Genomic DNA, 17,487 nt, shown 5'->3' with positions numbered 1-17,487 from the left:
TCCAGTCCCTGATAACCATCGTTCTGCATCCTGGTTCTCTGGGTTTGACTAATTTAGCTACCTCATACCTCATCCAGTATCTGTCCTCGAACTAGCTTATTTTTACCTAGCTTAATGTCTCCTACATTCATCCATGTTGCATATGGCAGAATTTCCTTTTTTTTTAGGGCTGCACCCACAGCATAGAGGTTCCCAAACTAGGGGTTGAATTGGAGCTACAACTGCTGGCTGGCACCACAGCCAGAGCAACGCCAGATCCAAGCTGCATCTTCGACCTATACCACAGTTCACAGCAACGCCACGTCCTTAACCCAATGAGTGAGGCCAGGGATCAAACCCACAACCTCATGGTTCCTAGTTGGATTCATTTCCACTGTGCCATATGGTTACTCCAGAATCTCCTTTTTAAGGCCATATAATACTCCATTGTGTGTATGTAGCATATATTCTTCATCTCTTGATGTTAATTTAGGTTGTTTCCATATCTTAGAAATAATGTCAATACTAATATTTAATGTAATACAGCCAAAATGACATAGTGAATATTAAAAATTTACTGAGATATTTTACATTTTTTTATACTAAATCTCTAAAATCTAGTAGCTGTTATTTTCTTACCTGTGTACAATATCATATTTTATATCATTGTATTGTCTCCTGCTGATGGACATTTGGGCTGTTCCTTCCTTGGAACAGTTCTGGCAACAGACAATCTTGTATTCACTTCTGCAAACTTAAAGTGCTTTTTGATGTTAAAACTTTACTAAGATAATTCTTTATTGAATCTGGCTTTACGTTTCTCTCACTAATCATAAGGCACATAGGGCTAGACAGAAAAATCTATCCATTCCTGATATTTCCGGGCTTTTCTTCATGAAAGTTTTGAAAAAATAGGGCAAAGCACATTGAATCTATTGGCTGATAGTTATTCCTACCATTAGTAGAATCCAAATAGAATTTCCCACCTCATTCCAGTCTCTATTTCATAGTCCCAGAGCTGAGGTCTTTTGTCGTTTTTCAGTTGGTTGGTTGACTATTTAGAGGCTCTTAAAATGTTTTTTAAGAAAAGATTTATTTTTATTTTTATTTTTTTTTAGGGTCCCATCCACAGCACATGGAGGTTCCCAGGCTAGGGGTTGAATCAAGCCATAGCTGCCAGCCTGCACCACAGACACAGCACCATCAGATCCAAGCCACACCTGTGGCCTACACTGTGGCCCACACTGCAGCTCACAGCAACACTGAATCCTTTAATCCACTGAACAGGCCAGGGATTGAACACGCATCCTCATGGATACTAGTCAGGGTCATTACTGCTGAGCCACAACAAGAACTCCGAGAAGCTTTTCATTTTGTCTTTTTTTTAATTACTTTTTTTTAGGGCTGCACCTGCAGCATATGGAGGTTCCCAGGCTAGGAGTCAAATCAGAGCTGTAGCCAACAGCCTAGCCATAGCCAGAGCAATGCTGTATAAGAGCTAAATCTGCGACCTACACCACAGCTCATTGCAATGCCAGATCCTTAACCCACTGAGCAAGGTCAGGGATCAAACCTGTCTTCTCATGGATGCTAGTCAGATTGATTTTCACTGAGCCATGACGGAAACCACCAAAGAGCTTTTATTTATTTATTTATTTATTTATTTATTTATTTTTGTCTTTTTGCTACTCTTTGGGCCACTCCTGCAGCATATGGAGGTTCCCAGGCTAGGGGTTGAATCGGAGCTGTAGCCACTGGCCTACGCCAGAGCCATAGCAACGCAGGATCCAAGCCACGTCTGCAACCTACACCACAGCTCGTGGCAACGCTGGATCCTTAACCCACTGAGCAAGGCCAGGGATCAAACCCGCAACCTCATGGTTCCTAGTTGGATATGTTAACCACTGTGCCACGACGGGAACTCCAGCTTTTATTTTAAATTACACATTCATAACTAGACACTGGGACAGTTGATGTCTCAGTCATATTTCACCAGTTTTACATGCATTTGTTTGTATATATGTGTATAGTTCCTTCAGTTTCATCATGTGTAGATTGATGCAAGCACCAACGTAATCAAGATACAAAATTGTTCTATCACCGCAAGTCTCCACTCCCATACCCCACCTGTACCCCTGGCAAACACTACTCTGTTTTCCATCTCTATGATTTTATTTCAAGAACATTATGTAGGAATTCTCCAGTGGCACAGCAAGTTCGGGATCCACTGCTGTCACTACTGTGGCTCCGGTTTGACTCCTGGATGGTAAGTAACTTCCTCACGCTGCAGGCACGCCACCACCTCCCCCACCCCAAATACTGTGTAAAAAGAAGTATGTGACCTCTTTTCAGACCGGCCTTCCATTCAACCTAATTCCCTTGAGATCCATCCAAGGTTACATATAAATAGTTCATTCCTTTTTGGTTATGTTGTTTTTTGCTTTTTAGAGCTGCACCCATGGCACATGGACGTTCCCAGGCTAGGGGTCCAATTGGAGCTACAGCTGCCAGCCTACACCACAGCCACACCAGATCCAAGCCACATCTGTGACCTACACCACAGCCCACGGCAATGCCAGATTCTTAACCCACTGAATGAGGCTAGGGATCGAACCCACAACCTCATGGTTCCCAGTCAGATTAGTTTCTGCTGCACCACAATGGGAACTTGTTTATTCCTTTTTCTTGCTACATTGTGTTCCATGGATGGACCTCCCAAAATTATTTTTTTCATTTTTTGGCCACATCTGCAGCATATGGAAGTTCCCAGGCCAGGGACTGAACCTAAGCCTCACCTGCAATCTACACCACAACTGTGGCAACAGTTAACCCACTACATCACAGTGGGAATTCCCAAGGGCATGCTACATTTTAACCATACACTTGGTGAAGGATGTTCTGGTTTCCTTCGTTTTTTTTATTTTTTATTTTCTGGTCAGTTGTGTCTTTTTAGGGCTGCACCCCGGCACATGGAGATTCCCAGGCTAGGGGTCTAATCAGAGCTATAGCTGCCAGCCTACACCACAGCCACGCCAGATCCAAGCCATGTCTGCAACCTACACCACAGCGAGGCCAGGGATCGAACCCACAAGCTCATCATTCCTAGTTGGATTCGTTTCCACTGTGCCACAACGGGAACTGCTGGTTGTTTCCATTTTTGATGATTACAAATAAAGCTGCTCTGAACAACCATGTACAGTTTTCATGTGAACGTTTCATTTCTCTGGGACAAATGGCCAACAATAAAATTCCTGGGACAGAGGGTAGTAATGTGTTTAGTTTTAGAAGAAACTGCCAAATTGTTTTCCAAAGCGGCTGTACAATCTACATTCCCACCAGCAATATATAGGTGATCCATTTCTTCCACATCCTAACCAGCATTTGGTGGTGGTACTATTTTTTATTTTAGCCATGTGATAGGATGTGTGGTGATGTCTCATTGTGGGTTTGATTTACACTTCCCTAATGGGTAATGATGTCAAACACCTTCTCACTGCTTATTTACCAACTGTATCTCTTCAGTGAAATGACCTTTTTTTTTTTTTTTTTTTTTTTTTTTGCTTTTTAGGGCCTCACCTGTGGCATATGGAGGGTCTAAGGCTACGGGTCTAATTGGAGCTACAGCTGCCAGCCTACACCACAGCTCACAGCAATGATGGATCCTTAACCTGCTAAGGCCAGGAATCAAAACCGAAACCTCATGGTTCCTAGTCAGATTCGTTTCTGCTGTGTAAAGACGGGAACTCCTCTTTTGTTCATTTTCTAATTGGATTGTCTTACTGTAGAATTTTTCAGACTTAATTGCATATTCTAGATAGAAGGCCTTTGTCACAGAAGTGTTCTGCAGACATTTTCCCCCATTCATAGCTTTTCATCTTCCCAAGTCTTATTTCTGCTCGGATCTTTTTACTACCCAATGAATTTTACTACACTTACAGCTGTACAACGACCATCACAAGCAAATTTTATAGCATTCCCACCCTAAACCCTCAGTGCATTCCTCCCCCACCTTCTGCTCTGATCTTTGATTTCTTTCCTTCTACTAACTTTAGGTTTTGTTTGTTCTTTCTCTAGATTCTTTGGTTGTAAAGTTAGGTTCTTTGAGATTTTTCTTGTTTCCTAAGACTGTATTGCTATAAACATCCTGCTCAGAACTGCTTTTGGTGTGTCCCAGAGGATTTGGATCATTGTGTTTTTGTTTTCACGTCTCTAGGTATTTTTAAAATTTCCCCTTTGACCTCTACAACGGTCCATTGATTGTTTAGTAGCATATTGTTTAGATTCCACGTTTGTATTTTTTTAATTTACTTTTTTTTTTGCGGGGGGGGGGGGCTGTTTCTTTTTAGGGCTGCACACGCAGCATATGGACGTTTCCAGGCTAGGGGGTGAACTGGAGCTGTAGCCACTGGCCTACACCACAGCTACAGCAACACCAAATCCAAGACTTCTCTGCAACCTACACCTTGGCTCACAGCAACAGGGGATTCTTAACCCACTGAGCCAGGCCAGGGATCGAACCTGTATCCTCATGGATACTAGTCAAGTTCATCCTGACTGAGTCACAATGGCAACTCTTGCATTTACTTCTTGTAGCTGATTTCTAATCTCATAGCATTGTGTTTGGAAAAGACACTTGACACAATTTCAATTTTCTTAAATTTACTGAGGCCTACTTTGTGGTCCAGCATGGTATCTGTCCTGGACAGTGTTCCATGTGTACATGAAAAGAAAGTGTATTCTGCTGCTATCAAATGGAATGCTCAATAATTATCAACTAAGTCTGTCTGGTCTAATGCATTATTTAAGGCCTATGTTTCCTTACTGACCTTCCATCTGGATGATCCGTCTACTGATATAAGTGATGTAAAGTTCCCCAATTGCGTGTTACTGTCGATTTCTCCTTTTATATGTTAACATTTGCCTTAATGTTGGAGTGCTCTTAGGTTCATATATATTTATAATTCTTCTTCTTGGATTGATCCCTTGATCATTATGTAGTGCCCTTCTTTGTCTCATAACAGTCTTTTTTTCTTTTCCCCCCATCTTTTCCAGCTGCTGGCCTATGCCACAGCCACAGCAACGCCAGATTGGAGCTGCATCTGTGACCTACACCACAGCTCACGGCAACGAAGGATCCTTAACCCACTGAGCAAGGCCAAGGGATCAAACCTGCAATCTCATGGTTTCTAATCAGATTTGTTAACCACTGAGCCATGAAGGGAACTCTGTGTAACAGTCTTTATTTTAGTCTATTTTGTCTATTACTACTCCAGCTTTTTGATTTCCATATGCATAGAATACCTTTTTCCATCCCCTCACTCTCAGTCTCCATGTATCTCTAGATCTCATATGGGTCTCTTGTAGACAGCATATATACGGGTCTTCTGTGTCTTATTTAGCTAGTTTCTGTGTTATAGTTGGTGCATTTAATCCCTTTACATTTAAAGTAATTATCAATGTATGTCCTTAATGCCATTTTGTTATTTTGGATTTTTGTAGGTCTTCTCTTGTGATTTGATGACTTTCTTTAGTGTTGTGTTTGGATTCCTTTTTGTGTGTATCTATTATAGATTTTTAGTTTGTAATTAACAGGTTTTGATACAGCAGTCTATATACATATACGACTAAGTTGATGAGCTCTTAATTTCAAATGCATTTCAAATATCCTATATTTATATTCTCACCCTCTCATGATTACTGGTTTAGATTGCATATCTGTGTGTGGATAATTTCCTAACTTCATTGTATTTTACCTTTACTGGTGAGATTTTCCATTTCATAATTTTCATGTTTCCAGTTGGGACTTTTTGTTTTTCCACATAGAGAAAATTGCTGTAAAGGTGGTTTGGTTGTGCTGAATTCTCTTAGCTTTTGCTTCTCTGTAAAGCTTTTCTTTTCTCTGTTGAATCTGAACAAGAGCCTTGCTGGGTAGAGTATTCTTGGTTGAGGTTTTTCCCCTTTTATCATTTCAAATATATTGTGCCACTCCCTTCTGGCCTGTAGAATTTCTCTTGAAAAATCATCTGATAACTTTACAGGGATTCCTTTCTATATTGTTTATTGCTTTTCCCACATTGCTTTTAATATTTTATCTTTATCTCGAATTTTTGTCAATTTGATTATTCTGTCTTGGGGTGTTCCTCCTTGGGTTGATCCTGTATGGAACTCTAAGTGATCCTTGGACTTGGGTGAGTGCTTCCTTTCTCATGTTAGGGAAAGTTTCAGCTATTATTTCTTCAAACATTTTCTCAGATCCTTTCTCTTTTTGGACCCCTATAATACGAATGTTGGTGCCTTTGACATTATCCCAGAGCTCCAGTAAACTGTTTTCATCATTTCATTTTTTTAAAAATTCTGTTCCATGGCAGTGATTTCCATCACTCTGTATTCCAGCTCACTTATTTATTCTGCTTCTGATCCTTCTTAGTACATTTTCCATTTCAGGTATTGTATTCTTCAACTCTATTTGGTTATTGTTTGTTTTTTCTCTAAAAAAAAAAAAAAAACAAAAAACAAAAAAAACTAGTAAATTCTCACTCTGAGCATCCCTTTTTTTTTTTTTTTTTTTTTGTCTTTTTAGGGCTGCACCCACAGCATACAGAAGTTTCCCAGGCTAGAGGTCTAATCGGAGCTGTAGCCGCTGGCCTATGCCACAGCCACAGCAATGCCAAATCTGTGCCGCATCTGTGAGCTACACCACAGCTCACAGCAATGCCGGATCCTCAACCAGTGAGCAAGGCCAGGAATCGAACTTGCAACCTCATGGCTCCTAGTTGGATTCATTTCCACTGCACCACAACGGGAAGTCCTGAGCATCCGTTCTTTTTCTGAGTTCTTGGATCATCTTTACAATCATTACTATAAACACTTTTTCAGGTAGATTGCCTATCTCCACATCACTTAATTGTTGTGTTTTATCTTGTTCCTTCATCTGGAACATACTCCTCTACCGTCTCATTTTGTCTAAATGTATGTGGGAGTTATGTTTCCCCACCTTGGAAAAGTGGCCCTCTGTAGGGGATGTCCTATGTGTCCCACCAGTGCACTCCCCTCTCATCACCTAATGGCCAGAGATCTTGTGGTCCCAGGGTAGGTTTTGACTTGTTTGCTGACTCAGTTCCATAGGCTGTGGGACCATATATTTCTTGTTCCTGATGTCTGCTCCCTGGTGGGTGAGGCTGACCTAGAGGTTTGTGCTGGCTTCCTGGTGGGAAGAGCCACTGCCTGCCCACTGATGGGTAAGATTGGGTCTTGGCCCCATGGTGGACAGGGTCATGTCAAGAGGTGTGTCCAAAAGTGACTGTGGGCTCAGGAAATTTTTAGGCAGCCTTTGGCTGAGGCCAGGTCTTGGTGCTACTGTCTGAAGCAAGTTGTCACCCTTCAGATGAGCACTCCTGAATACATTTACTACCAGTTTTTTTGTTTGTTTGTTTCAGCTGTACCCAAGGCACATGGAAGTCCCCAGGCAAGGGATGGAACCAGTGTCACAGCAGTGATGACACCAGATCTTGAACCCACTGAGCTATCAGGGTAACTCCTGCTACCAGCTTTTACGCCCCAAGAGAGCCACACTGCTCCCCAACCTCCCCAGGACCAGAAGGTAGGTTGGGCCCAGGTTCATATGAAGTCACTGCTTTTGCCCTGGGTCCCAGTGTGCACAAGACCATGTGGGTCCTCCAAGAGTGGAGACTTTGATTCTCCTAGTCCTGTGGAGCTCCTGTGGTCAAGTGCTGCTGGCCCTCAGAGCTTTTAGGCCAGACTCCCAGGCTGGGGAGCCTGACGTGAGGCTCAGAACTGTCACTCCTGTGGATGAACGTCTCTGATAAAATTATTCTCCAGTTTGTGAGGTGCCCACCTTGGGGGTATGGGATTTGATATACTGTGAGTGTGCTCCTCCTACTGTCTTGTGATTTCTTCTTTGTCTTTGGATACAGAATGTCATTTTTGGTAAGTTCTAGTCTTTTTTTTGTTGTTGGGTTTTTTTTTTTTTTGTCTTTTTGCCATTTCTTGGGCTGCTCCCGCAGCATGTGGGAGTTTCCCAGGCTAGGGGTCTAATCGGAGCTGTAGCTACCAGCCTATGCCAGAGCCACAGCAATGTGGGATCCGAGCCGCGTCTGCAACCTACACCACAGCTCATGGCAACGCCGGATCATCAACCCACTGAGCAAGGGCAGGGATTGAACCCGCAACCTCATGGTTCCTAGTCGGATTCGTTAACCACTGCACCATGACGGGAACTCCCTTTAATTAGTCTTTTTTAAGGGCCACTACCACAGCATATGAAGGGTCCCAGGCTAGGGGTTGAATCTGAGCCATAGCTGCCAGCCTACACCACAGCAATGCCAGATCTGAGCTATGTCCGTGACCTATGCTGCAGCCTGTGGCAATGATGGAAACTAACCCACTGAGTGAGGCTAGGTATCGAAACTGCATCCTCACGTATACTAGTTGGATTCTTGAACCACAACAGGAACTCTGATAGTTCCCAGTTTTTTTAATTGGTAGCTGTTTTACAGTTATTTGTGATTTTGGTGTTCTCAGGGAAGGAAGTGAGCTCAAGATCTTCTATTTTGCCCTTTCGACCATAGCCTTCCTTGGCCAGAAGCAAGATAGGTTGAAGAGTCCACAGAGTATCACAGCAGAAACTACCTGTTCCATTCAGTATCTCACTGTTTATCACAGAAGACACTCAAACTGACCAAAATTAAAGGCAAAGAGAAAATACTGAAAACAGCTAGGGAGGAGAAATAACATACAAGGGAACCCTGATAAGGTTACCGGCAGATTTTTCAGCAGAAACTCTGCAGGCCAGAAGGGAGTGGCATGATATACTTAATGTGAGAAAGGGGAAAAAAATCTCCAACCAAGATCACTTTACCCAGCAAGGCTCTCATTCAGATTCGGAGACATCAAAAGCTTTACAGATAAGCAAAAGTTAAGAGAATTCAGCATCACTAAACCAGCTTTACAACAAATACTAAACAAACTTCTCTAGGCAGAAAAGAAAAGGCAACAACTAGAAACAAAAATACCACAAATGACACGGCTCACCAGTAAAGGCATACATATACAGTAAAGGAAGGAAAACATCCACACACAAATATGCTACCGAAATCAGAAATTGTGAGAAGTGGAGGGTACAAATGCAGGACACTGGAGATGCACTTGCAATTAAGAGATCTACAATGTAAAACAATCTTGATATATACAGATGCCTATATCAAAACTTCAGGGTATCTGCAAAACAAAAACCTACAATTGATACACATACAAATAAGAAGAATCAACTCAAATACAACACTAAAGATAGTTATCAAACCACAAGAGAAGAGAACAAGAAAAAGACCAAAAAAAACAAACCCAAAAGCAATTAATAAAATGGCAATAAGAACATACATATCAATAATTACCTTAAATGTTAATGGGCTAAATGCCCCTCCTCATCAAAAGACATGGACTGATTAAATGGATACAAAAACAAGAACCATATATATGCTGTCTTCAAGAGACCAAATCCAGTTCTAGGGACATACAGACAAAGTGAGAGGATGGAAGAAAATATTCCATGCAAACGGAAATCAAAAGAAAGCTGGAGTAGCAATACTCAGACAAAACAGATCTCAAAACTAAAAATATTATAAAAAACAAGGAAGGACATTACACAATGATCAAAGGATCAATCCAAGAAGATATAACAATTGTAAATACATATGCACCCAACACAGGATCACCTCTCTCTCTCTCTCTCCCTCCCCCCCCATATATATATATACACACACACATACAAGGTAACTGCTAACAACCTTAAAAGGAGAAACTGACAAGAACACGATAACAGTGAGGGACTTTAACACCCCACTTACAACAATGGACAGATCATCCAGTAAGAAAATCAACAAGGAAACACAGGCCCTGAATGAAGCATTAGACCAAATGGACTTAACAGATATTTATAGGACATTCCATCTAAAAGCAACAGAATACACATTCTTCTCAAGTGAACATGGAACATTCTCTAGGACTGATCACATTCTGGGCCACAAATCAAGCCTCAGAAACTTTTTTTTTTTTGGTCTTTTTGTCTTTCCTAGGGCTGCACCCACAGCATATGGAGGTCCCCAGGCTGGGGTCCAGTTGGAGCTGTAGCTGCCAGCCTACACCAGAGCCACAGCAACTCAGGATCCGAGCCGCGTCTGCAACCTACACCACAGCTCATGGCAACGCCAGATCCTTAATCCACTGAGCAAGGCCAAGGATCGAACCTGCAACCTCATGGTTCATAGTTGGATTCAGTAACCACTGAGCCACGATGGGAACTCCAAGCCTCAGAAATTCTAAGAAAACTGAAATCGTATCAAGCATCTTTTCCATCCTCAATGCTGTACAAACACGTGGAGACTAAACAAACGACTAAACAACCAATGGATCACTGAAGAAATGAAAAGAGGAAATTACAAAATACCTAGCAGCAAACGAAAACAAAGACACAACACTCCAAAACCTATGGGATGCAGCAAAAGCAGTTCTAACAGGCAAGCTTACAGCAATGCAAACCTACCTCAGGAAACAAGAAAAAGCTCGAATAAACAAGCTAACTTTACATCTAAAGCAGCTAGAGAGAGAAGAACAGACACAACCTAAAATTAGCACAGAGGGAAATAAATCATAAAGATCAGAGCAGGAATAAATGAAATAAAACAGAGATAACCAGAGTAAAGATCAATGAAACAAAAAGCTGATTCTTTGAAAAGATCAACAAAATTGATAAACCTTTAGCCAGACTTATCAAAAAAAAAAAAAAAAAAAAAAAAAAAAAAGAGGCACAAAAGACCCAGAATAACCAAAGACATCCTGAGGGAAAAAAAATGCAGCTGGAGGAATCAGGCTCCCTGACTTGAGACTACACTACAAAGCAACAGTCATCAAAACCATATGGTACTGGCACAAAGACAGAAATACAGATCAGTGGAACAGGATAGAAAGCCCAGAATTAAACCCACACACCTACAGTGAACTAATCTATAACAAAGGAGGCAGGTTGGGGAGATGTGCTAGGGGTTTGGAATGGAAATACTCTAAAATTTGGTTAAATCTACATGAAATTATATTACATGTACTATTTTGGGGCTTGTATTCTTTAGTTAGCATAATGTATTTGAGTGTATTTTTTGAGCATCTTTATTGCTCTATGGAAATCAGAATTATATTTTTTACTGTTACTTAGTGTTCCAATGTATAAATATACTACAATTTGCAAAAACAAAACAAAACAAAAACATGTGTTTGATCAGTCAGCCCTATATGCCAAATGTCACATGCATAATTCTTTGGGGGCATGTCTTCCTCACCCTTCTTTCTCTAGACTTAATTGAGATCCTTTCACTGTATCTTCAGTGGGATTATATTCTTAGTCTCCTTTATAGGAGTATTTTGTCCAACTGTAATGATCTATTGAGCCCTATATCTTAAGCTGTTCACAGTTCTTAACCAAAAGTGTCACAGCCATATCCATATTTTGTCTTTTTCGTGAGGCTGTCTTTAAAACCAAAGCTCCAATTTGGTTTTTGCCAAGAGGCTGTGTCTTAAAAAGCCTTTTAAACTCAAAATATCACTTCATTTTATCTTCAACTGGTGGAGCCTTCAGTTTCATTTTTCAACCTTAAAAATTCTAGATTTTCTGAGCAGTCTGTATTTCTTTCAATTACTTTTTCCTGAGCTGCTCTTTATCTTGCGGCACCTTATCAAATAAAACTGGTAACAATCAGCTCATCCTACCAATAATCTCTCTCAAAAACTCCACACATTCATAAGGAAACAGATTTACCAGGTCCCCACCCCCCACATAACTTGGGTTACCATTTTCAGGCTACTTACAACAGTTTCTTCATTCCAAAGACAATGCTATGAATTTTAGGTTGATATTATAGATGCATCTCATTCTTACTACCAATATTTTGGATATGGTTTTGCTTTAATAGTGCTGTATAACAAAAAATCCTAAAACTTAGTGGTTTATGATAATGAACATTTGTTTATTGCTAAATATATAAAGCTAAGGGAGTCTGCTGTTATATAAATATATATATATAATAGCATATATTTCTCTGCATATATACAGTTGCATGGTAAATATAGTAAATGTTAATGATTTTTTATTTTAGAATAGTTAATTTTGTATTACGTGAATTTCAACTCAAATATTTTTTTTTTTTTTAGCTATTTCTTGGGCCGCTCCCACGGCATATGGAGGTACCCAGGCTAGGGGTCAAATCGGAGCTGTAGCCACCGGCCTACGCCAGAGCCACAGCAACACAGGATCCGAGCCGCGTCTGCAACCTACACCACAGCTCACGGCAACACCGGATCGTTAACCCACTGAGCAAGGGCAGGGATCGAACCTGCAACCTCATGGTTCCTAGTCGGATTCTCAACTCAATTTTTGAAACCCTCAAAACCAAAAAGAAAAAAAAGACATTTGATACAACCCAACAAGTTCATTCACTCCTACATATTTACCCAAGGAAACTGAAAAAAAAAAAAAAAAAGTCACAAATTATTGCACATGGATGCTCCTATCAGCTCTATTCATTACAGGCCAAAGTTGGAAACAACCCAAGTGTACATCAACTTGTAAATATATAAACAAACTGTTATATATCCATATAATGGAAAATTATCCAGCAATAAAAAGATAAATTTAAAAAAAAAAGAAAATGAGAGGATGGAAAAAAATATTCCATGCAAATGGAAATCAAAAGAAAGTTGGAGTAGCAATACTCATATCAAAGTAGAGCTCAAAATAAAGAATATTATAAGAAACAAGGAAGGACATTACATAATGATCAAAGGATCAATCCAAGAAGATGTAACAATTGTAAATATATATACACCCAACACAGGATCACTTCAATATATAAGCCAACTTCTAACAACCTTAAAAGGGGAAATTGACAATAACACAGTAATAGCAGGAGGAGTTTAACACCCCACTTACAGCAATGGACAAGTCATCCAGACAGAAAATCCACAAAGAAACACATCCCTTAAATGAGGCATTATTAGACCAGATGGACTTAATATTTATGGAATAGTCCATCCAAAAGCAACAGAATACACATTCTTATCAAGTGCACATGGAACTTTCTCTAGGACTGATAACATTCTGGGCCACAAAAGAAGCCTCAGTAAATTTAAGAAAATTGAAATTATATCAAGCATCTTTTCTGAACACAATGCTATACAACTGGAAATCAACAAGAAAAAAACTGCAAAAAACACAAGGAGACTAAACATCATGATACTAAACAACCAAAGGATCACTGAAGAAATAAAAGAGGAAATTAAAAAATACCTAGAGCAAATGACAACAAAAACACAACAATCCAAAACCTACGGGATGTAGCAATAGCAGTTCTAAGGAGGGAAGCCTACCTCAGGAAATAAGAAAAATCTCAAACAGCCTAACTTTACACCTAAAGCAACTAGAGAAAGAAGAACAGACCGAACCAAAAGTTAGCAGAAGGAAAGAAATCAAACATCAAAGAAGAAATAAATGAAATAGGAATGAAGAAAATGGGAGTTCCCCTAGTGGCTAAGCGGTAATAAACCTGCCTAGTATATTATACATGAGGTTGCCAGTTCAGTCCCTGGCATTGGTTGCTTGTGGGTTAAGGATCTGGTGTTGCCACGAACTCTGGTATAGGTCACAGATTTGGCTCGGATCCCACATGGCTGTGCCACGGGCCAGCAGCTACAGCTCTGATTTGACCCTTAACCTGGGAACTTATGTATGCCTCAGATGTGGCCCTAAAAAAAAAAAAAAAAAAAAAAAAACCAGAGAAGAAAACCATAGAAAATATCAATGAAACTAAAAGTTGGTTTCTTGAAAAAAATCAACAAAATTGATAAACCCTTCACCAGACTCATCAAGAAAAAAAGAGGACTCAAAATCAGTACAATTAGAAATGAAAAAGAAGTTATGAGACATCACAGAAATACAAAGGATCATAAAGAGATCACTACAAGCAAATATATGCTAATAAAATGGACAACCTAGAAGAAATGGACAAATTCTTAGGTAAGTACAATCTTCTAAGACTAAACCAAGATAAAATAGAAAAGATGAAAGTACTGAAATTGAAAGTGTGATTAAAAATCTTCCAACCAACAAAAGTCCAGGACCAGATGGCTTCACAGGTGAATTCTATCAAATATTTATTTACTTATTTTATTTTTATGTTTTGTCTTTTTAGGGCCACACCACAGCATATGGAGGTTCCCAGGCTAGGGGTCAAATCAGACCTGTAGCTGCCAGCCCTTATACCACAGCCACAGCAACGGAGGATCTGAGCTGTGTCTGCGACCTACACCACAGCTCAAGGCAATGCCAGATCCTTAACCCACTGAGCAAGGCCAGGAATCAAACCTGCCTCTTCACGGATGCTAGTCAGATTCATTTCCACTGAGCCACAACAGGAACTTCCTCTATCAAACACTTAGAGAAGAGTTAAGACCTATCCTTCTGAAACTATTCCAAAAAGCTGCAGAGGAAGGAATATTCCCAAACTTATTGTATGAGGCCACCATCACCCTGATACCCAAAACCAAAGACACCTCAAAAAAAGAAAATTAAAGGCCAACATCACTGATGGACTTAGATGCAAAGATCCTCTAAAAAATACTAGCAAAACGAATCCAGCAATATGCTAAAAGAATTATACACCATGATCAAGTGGGATTCAAGGATTTTTCAATATCCGAAAATCAGTGTGATACACCACATTAACAGCTGAAGAATAAAAACCATATGATCATCTTGGAGTTCCCACTGTGGCTCAGTGGAAATGAATCTGACTGGTATCCACGAGGACGCAGGTTTGATCCCTGGCCTTGCTCAGTGGGTTAAGGATCTGGTGTTGCCATGAACTGTGGTGTAGGTTACAGATGTGGCTCAGATCTGGTGTTGCTGTGGCTGTGTCATAGGCCAGTGGCTATGGCTCCAATTTGACTCCTAGCCTGGGAACCTCCAAGTGCCTCAGGTGCAGCCCTAAAAAGATCCCAAAAATAAAATAAAAACCATATCATCCTCTCAATAAATGCAGAAAAAACTTGACAAAACCCAAACCCATTTCTGATAAAAACCCTCCAGAAAGTGGGCATAGAGGGAACCTACCTCAACATAATAAAGGCCATATATGACTAACCCAGAGCTAACATCATTTTCAATGATGAAAAGCTAAAAGAATTCCCACTAAGATCAGGAACAAGACAAGGATGTCTGCTCTCACACTATTATTCAACATAGTTTTGGAAGTCCTAGCCATGGCACTCAGAGAAGAAAGAAATAAAAGGAATCCAAATTGGAAAGGAGGTAGTAAAAATAACACTATTTGCAGATGACATGATACTATAACTAGAAAATCCAGGAGTTCCCATCGTGGTGCAGTGGAAATGAATCCAATTAGGAACCATGAGGTTGTGGGTTCAATCCCTGGCCTCACTCAGTGGGTCAAGGATCCAGCGTTGCCGTGAACTGTGGTGTAGGCCAGCAGCTGTAGCTCGATTAGACCCCTAGCCTGGGAACCTCCACATGCCGTAGGTTGGCCCTAAAAAGCAAAAAAAGAAAAAAGAAATCCAAAACTGTTAGAGCTCATTAATGAATCTGGTAAAGTTTCAGGATATAAAATTCATACACAGAAATCGACTGCATTTCTATATACTAACAAAAGAGATCAAAAAGGGAAATTAGGAAGACAATCCCATTTACCATCATGTCAAAAAGAATAAAATACTTAAGAATAAACCTTCCTAATGAGACAAAAGACCTGTATTCTGAAAACTATAAGACGCTGATGATAAATTAGAGACGACACAAACAGATGAAAAGATACACCATGCTCTTGGATTGGAAGAATCAATATTGTCAAATGACTATACTACCAAAGGCGATTTATGGATTCGGTGCAATCCCTATCAAATTACCAAGGATATTTTTCACAGAACAAGAACAAAATACTTTAAAGTTTGTTTGAGGAGTTCACACCAGGACTCAGCAGTAACGAATCCAACTAGTATCCATGAGGATGCAGGTTCAATCCCTGGCCTCGATCAGTGGGCTAAAAGATCTTACAGGAGCTGTGGTGTAGGTCACAGACAAAGCTTGGATCTCGTGTTGCTGTGGCTGTGACTGTAGGCTGGCAGCTGTAGCTCTGATTCGACCCCTAGCCGGGGAACTTCCATATGTTGTTGGTGTGGCCCTAAAAAGCAAACAAGCAAACAAACAAACAAACAAACACCTTCCAAAACCATCCTGAGAAAGAAAAATGGAGTTGGAGGAATTAGGGTCCCTGACTTCAGGCTATACTACAAAGCTACAGTCATCAAAACAGCATAGTACTGGCACAAAAACAGAAATGATCAGTGGAATAGAACAGAAAGCCCAGAATTAAACCCATGCATCTATGGTCAACTAATCTATGACAAAGGAGGCAAGAATATACAATGGAGAAAAGACAGCCCCTTCAATAAGTGGTACTGGGAAAACTGGACAGCTACATGTAAAAGAATGAAATTAGAACACTCCTTAACATCATACAAAAATAAACTCAAAATGGATTAAAGAGCTAACCGTAAGACCAGATACTATAAAAGTCTTAGAGGAAAACATAGGACATACACTCTCTGACAAACCACAGCAATATCTTCTCAGATCTCCTGGAGTAATGACAATAAAAACAGGAAAAAAAAAAAAAAAAAAGAGAGAGAGACCTAATTAAACTTTTAAGTATCTGCACAGCAAAGGAAACCCTAAACAAAACAAAGCGACAACGCACAGAATGGGAGAAAATATTTGCTAATGAAGTGACTGACAAGGGATTAATCTCCAAAATATATAAACACCTCCTGCAGCTCAATACCAAAAAAACCCAAACAACCCTATCAAAAAATGGGCAGAAGATCTAAACAGACAATTCTCCAAAGAAGACATACAGACGGCCAAAATACACTTGAAAAGATGTTCAACATAGCTAATATATTAGAGAAATGCAAATCAAAACTACTATGAGGTACTACCTTGGGAGTTCCTGTTGTGGCACAGCAGAAATGGACCCAACTAGTATCCATGAGGTTCAGTCCCTGGCCTTGCTCAGCAGGTTGGGGACTCAGCATTGCTGTGAGCTGTGCTGTAGGTCGCAGATTCAGCTCGGATCCCATGTTTCTGTGGCTGTGGTGTAGGCCAGCAGCTGCAGCTTGGCTTCAACCCCTAGTCTAGGAACTTCCATATGCTGCAGGTGCAGCCCTAAAAAGAAAAATAAACTACTATGAGGTACCACCTTACATCAGCCAGAATGGACTCATCAAAAAGTCTACAAACAATAAATGTTGGAGAGGGTATGGAGAAAAGGGAACCCTATTACACTGTGGGTGGGAATGCAATTTGGTGCGATCACTGTGGAAAAGAGTATGCAAATTCATCAAAAAACTAAAATAGAATTACCACTTGATCCA

General features: G+C 40.3%; 1 long non-coding RNA gene across 3 annotated transcripts in view; it reads right to left on the bottom strand.

Annotated features, from left to right (window-relative positions):
* Positions 1-17,487, bottom strand: part of LOC110259964 (uncharacterized) — a 36,210-nt gene that overhangs the window by 2,227 nt on the left and 16,496 nt on the right. For 2 of the 3 annotated variants that reach the window (XR_002342486.2, XR_014841187.1), the window contains one exon: positions 5,733-6,467. This is a non-coding gene — a long non-coding RNA (uncharacterized LOC110259964). Of the gene's footprint in view, positions 1-4,805; positions 6,468-17,487 lie in introns of all 3 variants that reach the window. The other variant, XR_014841188.1, reaches the window with a different exon arrangement.

Source organism: Sus scrofa, chromosome 3 (genome assembly GCF_054392235.1).
Source record: "Sus scrofa isolate SSC_HxYL_T2T_F1_AM1 chromosome 3, Sscrofa_HxYL_maternal_Yorkshire_Landrace_v2.0, whole genome shotgun sequence".
NCBI lineage: Eukaryota > Metazoa > Chordata > Mammalia > Artiodactyla > Suidae > Sus > Sus scrofa.
The sequence above is the reverse complement of the archived record's forward strand: the minus strand, read 5'-3'. Positions and strand labels throughout refer to the sequence as shown.